The following is a 10446-nucleotide window of genomic DNA, read 5'->3' as shown; positions in this document are numbered from 1 at the left end:
ACCTACAAGCTTAAAATGCCCTAGCCTGTCACATAGTCTCATAGATATCCTGCCTGGGTTAAACTATACCTAATCCTGTACACATAGAATCGATAATCTTCAGTAGCCTAGCATGTCCTATACACGTAAAACTCACAATTACATTATTGTAACAGAAGACCAGTCTTACACTATGATATGATCTGTTAGAAAAGCAATGCCATAAACCTTACCATACTCTTACACGTAACTAAATCTGTCATAGGCATGACTAGCCTAACATGTTTAATACGAACTACCAGTGTTACACAGTCTATTATTTTCCTGTTAAAAATTGTGCTGTCTAAACTGCCACACTTGGAAATGTTATGAGAAAGCCTGCAGCTGCTGTCGTGGCTTTGCACGCTTGTTGTTAACTACATGCACAAGTAAAAATAAAGAATTAAAAAAAAATAATAAATAAATAAATACACAAGATGCAATTCCCACATAGAATTGATAAGGAAAATAGCCACCAGATGGTACTTAACACCAGCGAGGTTAGCACATATGTTCCCAAATACCTCTGACAAATGTTGGCGATGCACCACTGATAAAGGAACAATGATACATATCTGGCGGGAATGCTCGATAATCAAACCCTTCTGGGAGGGAATAGCCAAGCTAATAGGGGAAGTATTACACAAACCAATTCAGAAATCAGCGGAATTCTCACACAACAACAAGGGACCCTGACATTCCACATACTGATAGCAGCGAACTTGCTCTTAGCTAGGAGGTGGAAATCCACTATAGCCCCCCCATAGGGGAAGTGATCCAACAGGTATCACTTAACGGCCAGTATGAAAAGATGGCTCACGAGAGTTCTGGTAGACACAACAAAAAACTGGATGCCTGGGGCAAATGGAATGAACGGTTGGAGTGGATTGCGTATACAAATACTGCAGTCCCAGACGTATCAACCCCATGACAAAGGGGATCTGTAGTCACAATGGAAACCTTCAACCTACACAGCCTGAAACAAGCAAAACCCACAGGGACACTCTACAACGCCACCTACCCCCACCCCAATCAACAAGACCCACAGCGGCATTACACCTGTCTTGAGTAAACCCTCCTCCCTATATTCTTTCTCTCCTTTCCTCTCTCTTTCTCCTCTCTATAGGAGTCCTAACATCCAGCCCAGAGCTGGAATTTCCCGGAAAACCTGGTGTCCACACAGGCAGCACTACACAATGGGTTAAAGCACCCAAAACGCAGCTCCATAGTAATCTTCAGGGAACATACCTACATAGAACGGCACGTAGGCTTTGGAATTAACCAAAGTAGTATCTTAATCACATACAGGTTGGGCTAGTTCACAATATACAGAAAATACCGAAAATGCATATAACATTTGTATATCCAAAAGGTAATGCAATGACAGTGCACTGTATATATGCAACTACTGTACCAAAGCATACTGCTGTTTTACTGTTTGACTGCAATGTTTACCGAATCCTGTGGGGGTTTGGATCACGTGAATGAAAAGAAATAAAGAAATTAAAAAAAAAAAAAAAACACAATACAAAAAATTATTTTTCATATGAAATGCAGAAAAGTTGTGAAAATAATGTTTATTATTGCAGATAAATGTATTTATTATTTCAGAGAAATCTCAAAACTGTTTACTTTTTGAGTAAAAGACATAGTTAATTTTCAGTCTTCCCACAAAAGCTCAGTGAGACAATGATATGCTTGTCTGTGCCTCAGTAAAGGGCATTGTAAAGGATAGGTAGTTATTAAAAGGACATTTAATAACAGACTTTCGATGAATACATCACAAATAAAGGAGAAAGCCAGCCAATACGTAAAATATGCGTCATAAATAGTCCGAAAAAATAATTAGGCGATAAAATAATGTTAGACGTGCAGGAACAAGAGATGACGGAACAATTCTAGCAAGCCTTTAGTCTAAGGTTAATAAAGTTAACCTTTGTTCTGATCCAGGAAACTATTCTATGGGAAGACTTATCTTTAGTATTGAAAAGGATCAGAGTACAGCAAGTGCATGCGCTTTACAAAACAACACACTTTTATATCTATTTTGTTATTTAAATTATGTTGTCAGACAAATAGATATGTAGCAGGTGTTTCAATATACCATATACCCTACCAGGTCAAAGGGCCCCAGACACATACAAAATAAAATTTTATTGAATGTAAATGTATGCAATTTTATTTTTGATATTTCCTGGGAAGTGAAAAATGTCTCTTGATGCAGGATGCAATAGTTAAAGGGGATGAGTCACCTTCCAGAGAAGTGTTTCTAGGGAGGAAAAAAGCAATGAAGGCAAATTGAAATTACAAAGAAATTTAAAAAAAAAAAATCTAACTTTTAGGTATCTATTAAGTTGTTCTAAAATTGAGGAAGTTACAGTTTGTGTTTACGGCTTTTAGATATAATATATCTTTTGCATGTGTACTCGTGCTGTACATGACAGTACATCAAACTTGATTATACTCTATTTAAAAAATGTGTGAGACTTGCGATAGTATTGTCAGGTTATTATGGAATTTTGTTTGCCATTACTGGGGCTGAAGTAGCAACAATAAAGAAAACTTCTAATGATAAGTATGTATTTTTTTTTTAGAAAACCAGTCTCAGCTAGGAGAAGCCACCCTCCTGAACCCAAAAGGTAGAAAACAGGAGGGTGACTAACAAATGGCCAGCATGTGTGTCTGAATGTATGTCATTGTGTGTTTCTGTGTATCCGGATATGTGCCAGTGCTTCTGTTTGTCTGTGCATCTGTATGTGTTTCAATGTGTGTTGTTGTGTGTCTGTGTATGTGCATGAATGTAATTGTGTGTTTCTGTGTGTCTGTGTATCTGCATGTGTCAGTGTTTGTATATGTGTGTGTAGTTTATGTGTATCTGTATGCATGTCATTGTGTGTGTCTGTGTGTTTGTGCATCTGTGTGAATGTCAATGTGTGTATTTGTGTGTGCCTTTTTATCTGCATGTGTGTCAGTGTGTATATCTGTTCATGTGTGCATCTATGGGTGTTGTTGAGTATGTCTGTATATCTGTATGTATGTCATTATGTGTTTTTTGTATCTGTATGTGTGTCAGTGTCTGTATTTGTGTGTCAATATGTGTGTATGTGTGTCATTGTAGTATCTGTGTCTGTATATCTGAATGTGTGTCAGTGTGTGTATCTGTGTATCTGCATTGGTGTTAGCATGGATATTTGTATGTCTGTGTATATGTGTGCATCATTGTGTTTGTTGTTATGTGTAGCTGTATTTATGTCATTGAATGTGTCTGCATGTTTGTGTATCTGGATGTGTGTCAGTGTTTGTATCTGTGTGTCAGTGCATTTGTATGTGTGTCAGTGTGTGTATATGTGTTTTGTTGCATGGGTATGTGTGTCAATGTGTGTATTTGTGTGTCTATATATGCATGAGTGTCATTGTGTGTTTAAGTGTGCCTTTGTATCTGCATGTGTGGCAGTGTGTGTATCAGTGTGTCTGAGTATCTATGTGTGTTGTTGTGTATCTGTATTTATGTCATTATGTGTATCTGCATGTATGTCAGTGTGTGTATCTGTGTGTCTGTGTATCTGCATGTGTGTCACTGTGTGTTTGAGTATATTTATATATATGTATACATCTCAGCATTAAAATGCCAACACTACATACAAACACACCTCTGTATTAAAACACCAACATTATATATAAACACATCCCTGCATTCAAAAACTCACTCACGAATGCACGCCTGAATTCAAATACCAATAATACATACAAACACAACCCTATATTCAAAAGTAAACACTACACATAAGTACACCACTTCTTTTTAAAAAGCAGCAGTACATAAGACACACAATTGCATTCAAATGCCAACACTACACACAAATACACCCCAACATCCACACACACATACTCCATACAAAAACATGCTTATGTTCAAACACACAAACACTACTTAGTGCTAAATGCAACCCTTGAAGGATGGTAGATCCCCAGCTGGCAAATCATTTAGGACTTGTATGACAGATGGGGATCTACTCTTTGGCCACCCATGCAATAAGGTGGCCCAAAACAATTATTGCACCAGGGCCCTCTTTATCTCCCAGTTCCAGCACTGGGTTGGACAGGCGACACAATATTACACTTCTTTGGGAAGGGATTGTGGCATCCAGTATTTTGCCAGCAAGTGGGCAGCAATAGCTGGCTGCTCACTGTAATATCATATAGCTACAATTTCTTGCTATTTTGGTTTGTCCAAATAATGTTTAGTGAGATTCTCAAATGGGCAAAATTTGTCTGTAACAAAACTCCACATGGATAAAATGTGGTATTTCCGAATGAATTTATTCGGATGAACCAAATTGTTTTGCAATATACACAAAATACAGAATCCAGAGCACTCGCTTATTCACTAAACAATGATTTCAAATCTTAGATATTGTAATATTTTTATTTAAAAACACCTCACCTAGGCAAAAATAATGGGGGTTTAGTTATACATTATGATCACATATTGCATAAGCCTGCCACAACGTCAATGTACCCCATTCTTGGCAGGTCCTACTCTAGCAGCCTAATGCTTGCCCTTATAAGATGAATCCACTTACTGGGGAAATACTTCCTTACTGGGACTCTCTGCAAGTCAAGGCTAATTAGGATCCAGCACACTTGCTTATTCACTAAACAATGATTTCAAATGTTAGGCTGCTAGAGTAGGACCTGCCAAGAATGGGGTACATTGACGTTGTGGCAGGCTTATGCAATATATGATCATATAATGTAACTAACCCCCATTATTTTTTGCCGAGGTGAGGTGTTTTTAAATAAAACTATTACAATATCTAAGATTTAAATTCATTGTTTAGTGAATAAGCAAGTGTGCTGGAATCTGTATTTTGTATATTTTTTCCCCAGCAGCACCCTATAATGTATGCATGTTCAGGTGAGTGCAGCCCTCTTGGTTTCTTTTATATATTTGGTAGTCCAGGCCGACTCCTTGGTTTTGCACCCCTCCCTGTCACAGGTGCCTCATTCCAGGACCCTCTTTAGCCTTGACTTGCAGAGAGTCCCAGTCAGGAAGGATTTCCCAAGTAAGTGGATTAATCTCATATGAGCAAGCATTAGGCTGCTAGAGTAGGACCTGCCAAGAATGGGGTACATTGACTTTGTGGCAGGCTTATGCAATGTATGATCATACAATGTAACTAAACCCCATTATTTTTTGCCTAGGTGAGGTGTTTCTAAATAAAACTATTACAATCTGTAAGATTTGAAATCATTGTTTAGTGAATAAGCGAGTGCGCTGGATTGTGTAATTTGTATATTTTGGCCCCAGCAGCCCCCTATAATGTATGCATGTTCAGGTGAGTGCAGCCCTCTTGTTTTCTATATATATATATATATATATATATATATATATATAATATTAAAAAAAAAATCTGCAGTTAGGTACCTTGTAAATATGGCTGCTTTGCTATTCAATGCTGCATGCATTTGCCTTAATATACATATAGTCAATTAATATATTAATCTACCAAGATGCTTCTAAGGGGCTTCCTTTTAAGCTATTTTCATGACTTGGGAGACCATCTCTGATTGTATTATAGTGAATTTGGTAAATCTATCAGTTGCAATGATTTAAAGCAAACTGAAAAATTACTGATATCCATGACTCAAAAAATTGTGAAAATGATACAAATACCAATGTCTATTTAAGCCCTCATTTCTAAACCTGTATTATATTGGCTTTCAATCTTCTCTCAGGGGAGGGGGGTTTCATGCACATATAGCACATCCCAGCTTTTACTGTGGGGCTTACAGGAAATAAATTCCTTACTGTTGACTCAAGTTCTGTGTTTGTGAATGGGTGTGACTAGCAATTACCTGCTTGCTTAGCAATAGACCTTTTCAGTTTACGTCTCATGCAAAAATGTAGGAGTGGAAAAGAAAATCTGAAAAGGAAAACTGTACAACAAACATTTACTGCGTATTGGAATAAAGCATTAAAAAAAAACATTACCTTGAAATTCTAGAAGCGTACCTGTTGTGAAACCAGAAAGCTGCAGATTGGATTTATAGTACTGACTTCAGCAAGGTAAGAAAACTAACAGAGAGATACTAAGCAGGATCCACTCAGAATGGCAGAGAATTGTGGAAATTGTAGTCCATAGACTAAAAATTGCAGCTAGACACCCAGGAAATTGAGGCTTGGTGCACATTAGTACATAAGATCCATGTTAAAAAGATAACATTTCCCTTGGTAGAGTGGAATGTGTTTCATATTACAGTTACGTTAACTTGCACAATGCTACGTCCTTTCCAGGTGTCCTGGCTCCTGTGGGATAGTTCAGGTATGAGAAGTATGTCATTCATTGCTGCTGTTTTTGTATCAGTTCCCAGTTCTGCTGGACACTAGAGGACTATCATAAATGATACACAGCTGTCAGTTCTACATGTGTTACTGTCTCTGATGTTCAAATACACTGCACATCCAGAATGCTTTAAATGATGTCTGGTACTATGAGCATCATTTCAGAGGGGATGCATGCTAGCATACTTACTGGAAAGTCATGGGTGACTTGTGGGTAATCCTGTATATTACATATATAGTACTTGGTTATGTCTCCTCTTGTCTTGTATTCCCAGTTGATGTCCAGTCCTGTCCTGTTCTGCCTTGTCCATGTCCTGTTCCTGTTTCCCTCATGTATTGTGTACATGCTCTGGGTTCTGCTTTCTGTCCTGCTCTGGTTCAGGGTTCTTTTAGTCTTTTCTTGTTTGGTGCCTGTTCTAGTCTTACCCTGTTTCTGGTACTGGATACATATCTGCTTAATATCAGCTCCTGGCATCCACTAAGCTGCATCAGGGCTCTGGTATGTGGCCGCACAAACCCTGGTGCTCAACACCAGGGTGTGTGTGGTTACCCTGCACCAGACCTAGATTGTCCACTTCCACGCTGAGACTCCTATTTTCATCATCAGGCATACAGGGGTCCCCATCTTCGGTCCGCCACCTGTGACACCAGTAGAGTGATCTGTAGTGGTTTAGTGCTTAAAGTGTTTCTTTAAAGTCCAAAAATGGAACACTGAGGTGTAGATGGGTTGTATAGAGATGCCAATACTAAATATGAAGTATCATTCCATACTGGCAGTTGTTTCTTTATTGTAGAGCTTGTGAGGATGGCTTGAAATGTCAATGGCTCTTGCAGGGGTATACATGCAGTTGACATAGGGGCTAGATACAGGAACCACTTCATAGTTTGTAGATGAATGTTCGTTTCTTTTGTATAAATTAAGGGCTTCTTCTCGGAGTGTCATAGTTCAATTTATTTTTATTTATTTTTTTAAATCACAGTAGGCAAAATAGGGAATTGGCATAATGTTATTCTCCCTAATATCAGAAAGAACTGGAACCCATTGTCCCAATAAATAATTGTTGTACTTTTATATTGTCCATATTTTTTTAAATCATGTGTTATCAATACTGTAAGTAGCATTATTTTTTTAAAAACGACTCTCTGAGAGACAGGATAAACAATAAAAGTTTAAGACCAATCCCTATGAGCTGACAAACTATGACGGTGTACTTGAAAATACAATCAACCATGACACGTGCATTCTGTTTTGAGGTATGTAGAGAGTGATCTCTTAAAGGACTTTAGGCTTAGGGAAGATTTGAAAGTGTGCCAGAGGTCGTTCCATAGTGCTCTGTAGAAAAAGGAGCATCGGGCTGCTCTCCTTTTTTGTATTGAGGTAGACTAAATAAAGAGCTGGTACTGGACTGCACAGTCACTTACAATATATGTAATTTTGTTTTCCTAACATAAATAGAATAGCTTCCTGATCTAGAATTTTCACAGATGCTTTTATCATGAAAATGGCAGGGGATAAAATGCAAATAGGAACACTATAGGGTCAGGAACACAAACATGTATTCCTGACCTTTGTAAGTGTGGCGGAGAGGAGTCTTCAGCATGTAAGTGGATAAGTAGGGCCTGGTGCAGGGCAATCACACACCCCCTGGTGTTGAGCATCAGCGTTTGTGCGGCCTCTTACCATGACCCTGATGCAGCTTAGCGGAAGCCAGAGCAGATAAATGCTGATATGTATCCAGTACTAGAATTAAGGTAAGACTACAATAGGCACCAAACAAGAAACCGAGACAAAACTAGAATACCCCAGAACCGGAGAAGGATAGAAAGCAGAACCCAGAACATGTACACAATACATAAGGGAAACATTAACAGAACAGGGACAGGACTGTACATGGACTGGGAATACAAAATAAAACAAGACAAGAGATATAAGGCAAAACAAGAGGAGACATAACTAAGTACTATATATGTAAAACATTGGAGATTTAGATATACATAAATGGCTAAGATGTATGCAGCCCCCCACTGCGCAAAAGCACTCCAAGTATGGTGGGTTCTAACTGCCTAGATATGCATGACTAAATAAACAACAATAAAACACACAAATCACTTACCTGCAAAAAAAGGGGCAGAGGACATGAAACAACCGCCTGCAGGAACCAACTGAAACAAAAGGATTAATGGAAATGGAAAGAGAGTGGCAACATAAAACAAACATATAAAGGAATCCAGGAGACTGGGGATTCCAGGAATGGAATAAAGGAATGAAACCAGAAAACCCAGCATAAAAAAAAACCATGGGGAAAGCATTGAATTGGCTAAAATAAAAAATTGGGCATTGCCAAACACTGTTTTAGCCAATCAGCACCACTTCATAGAGATGCATAGAATCAATGCATCTCTATGAGGAAAATTCAGCATCACCATGCAGAGCGTGGGGACGCTGAACGGTAGGGCTGCTTACTGTGCAGCCCTGAGCCAGGAAGCCCCTCCAGTGACCATCTAAGGAGTGGCCACTTGGAGGTGTCCCAAGAGGCAATGTAAACACGGCCTTTTCTTTGAAAAGGCAGTGTTTGCATGAAAATACCTGATGGGAACTAATATGCTCACCAGAACAACTACATTAAGCTGTAGTTGTTCTGGTGACTATTGTGTCCTTTAAAACAAATGATGACACCCATTAATATCTCATACAGGACTGCGATCAACATAATAAATAAATAAAACCATTTTTTTTTTATTTAGAATTAGGAAATTGTGCCTACATAGTCTAAATGTAATGTGTTTTTTCAGGGTTTTTTTTTTTTTTTTTTGTGCATTGACATAGATACAGGCAGATATAAACATATCTCCATGAGTCAAATTCAAAGTTGATTCAATGTGGGATGAGGTACACATGTATAAAAAAAATTATACAGTTTTAGATAGTAAATAACAATAGTATAGATACTAGTTGGAAGAGACTGATAGAGAACTACTTAAGCAGGTGTGAATGATCTGTAAAACTCAGAGGTCGCCAAGGGAGACAAAATAACATAAAAGAGTTGAATATAAATGCTACATAATCAGCAACTTGTGATGAGACCTCGTCTAAGCTGGCCTATAGATAATGGATAGTCATCCGATGCCCTGTTCAGGGAGCAAGTTTGCAACGAGACACTGGGGCTTTGTAAGCCCATATGAGTGGAGAGAGTTGGCAGACGTCACGCTCCGCTGGATCTATGTGTGGAACAGAGACCGATCAGGAAGCACGCCAGACAGGTTAGTACTTGCATGTATGGGACTGTTCTGGAGTAGACTTTTGATGTCTCCATGCAAGGATCGACTGCATCAGCAGGGTACCCTCCAAGAGTGCAGGCAGAGAAACATGGTACAGGCTCTAAGCCCAGGTGATAGAGGAATAGCAGTGATGACTGTAGAAGTCTGAACATGGGTCTACAGGCCAACAAGCCTTGCTTAAGACTGAATGAGGACCCACTCACAATTTGCTGGGCACTAAGCGAGCCTAGAACCTGAAACATCAAAATCACGGAGTAAGGCAGACATGAATGGGTGTGCTGCTTCCCATGTCTGTTGAGGGGCAGACGTAGACCCTGTGGCAATCTTGGTTGTCTGCTTCACCACAGAGTAGGTCAGCTGAAGTAGGGCTGCTCCAGAGAAGACCAGGATATCCCCCACCAGTCCACGGGAGGGAAGCAAGGGCCTGTCAGACTATGGCAATAGGAGGCTGGTGTGCATTAGTGTAAGGTAAAGTAAAGGAGCATCCGTCTTCCCAACATGCTGTCTAGGGTAGGCCTCGATTGTGACTACTAAATATAGGTTTTACCAGAGGAATATCAAGGTGGTCTATCTAGTAATAATAACAAACGTCAACTGGGAATTTAAACAGTTTTTCCTTTTTAATAGGAGCTTAACTAGTTTTAATGGAAAATTAAATTTTTAGGGAAAACATATTTATTGCACATAAATGAGATTCTATACTAATATATACAGGACTCTAATATATACAGGACTGCTGTATATACAGCAGTACTAATATATACAGGACTGCTATTAAGTGACGACAGCCCATGCTTTGTTTA

At 38.9% G+C, this 10446-nt stretch overlaps 1 protein-coding gene across 1 annotated transcript in view; it reads left to right on the top strand.

Moving 5' to 3' along the window:
• The first annotated feature begins 5961 nt into the window (after positions 1-5961).
• Positions 5962-10446, top strand: part of ARAP2 (ArfGAP with RhoGAP domain, ankyrin repeat and PH domain 2) — a 348358-nt gene continuing 343873 nt past the window's right edge. The window contains exon 1 of the mRNA XM_063457861.1: positions 5962-6088. The gene's annotated coding sequence lies outside the window, so the exon portion shown is untranslated. The remainder of the gene's footprint in view (positions 6089-10446) is intronic.

The sequence above is a fragment of the Pelobates fuscus genome, chromosome 6, assembly GCF_036172605.1.
Source record: "Pelobates fuscus isolate aPelFus1 chromosome 6, aPelFus1.pri, whole genome shotgun sequence".
NCBI classification, from domain to species: Eukaryota; Metazoa; Chordata; class Amphibia; order Anura; family Pelobatidae; genus Pelobates; species Pelobates fuscus.
This window is presented reverse-complemented; position numbering and strand designations above follow the sequence as displayed.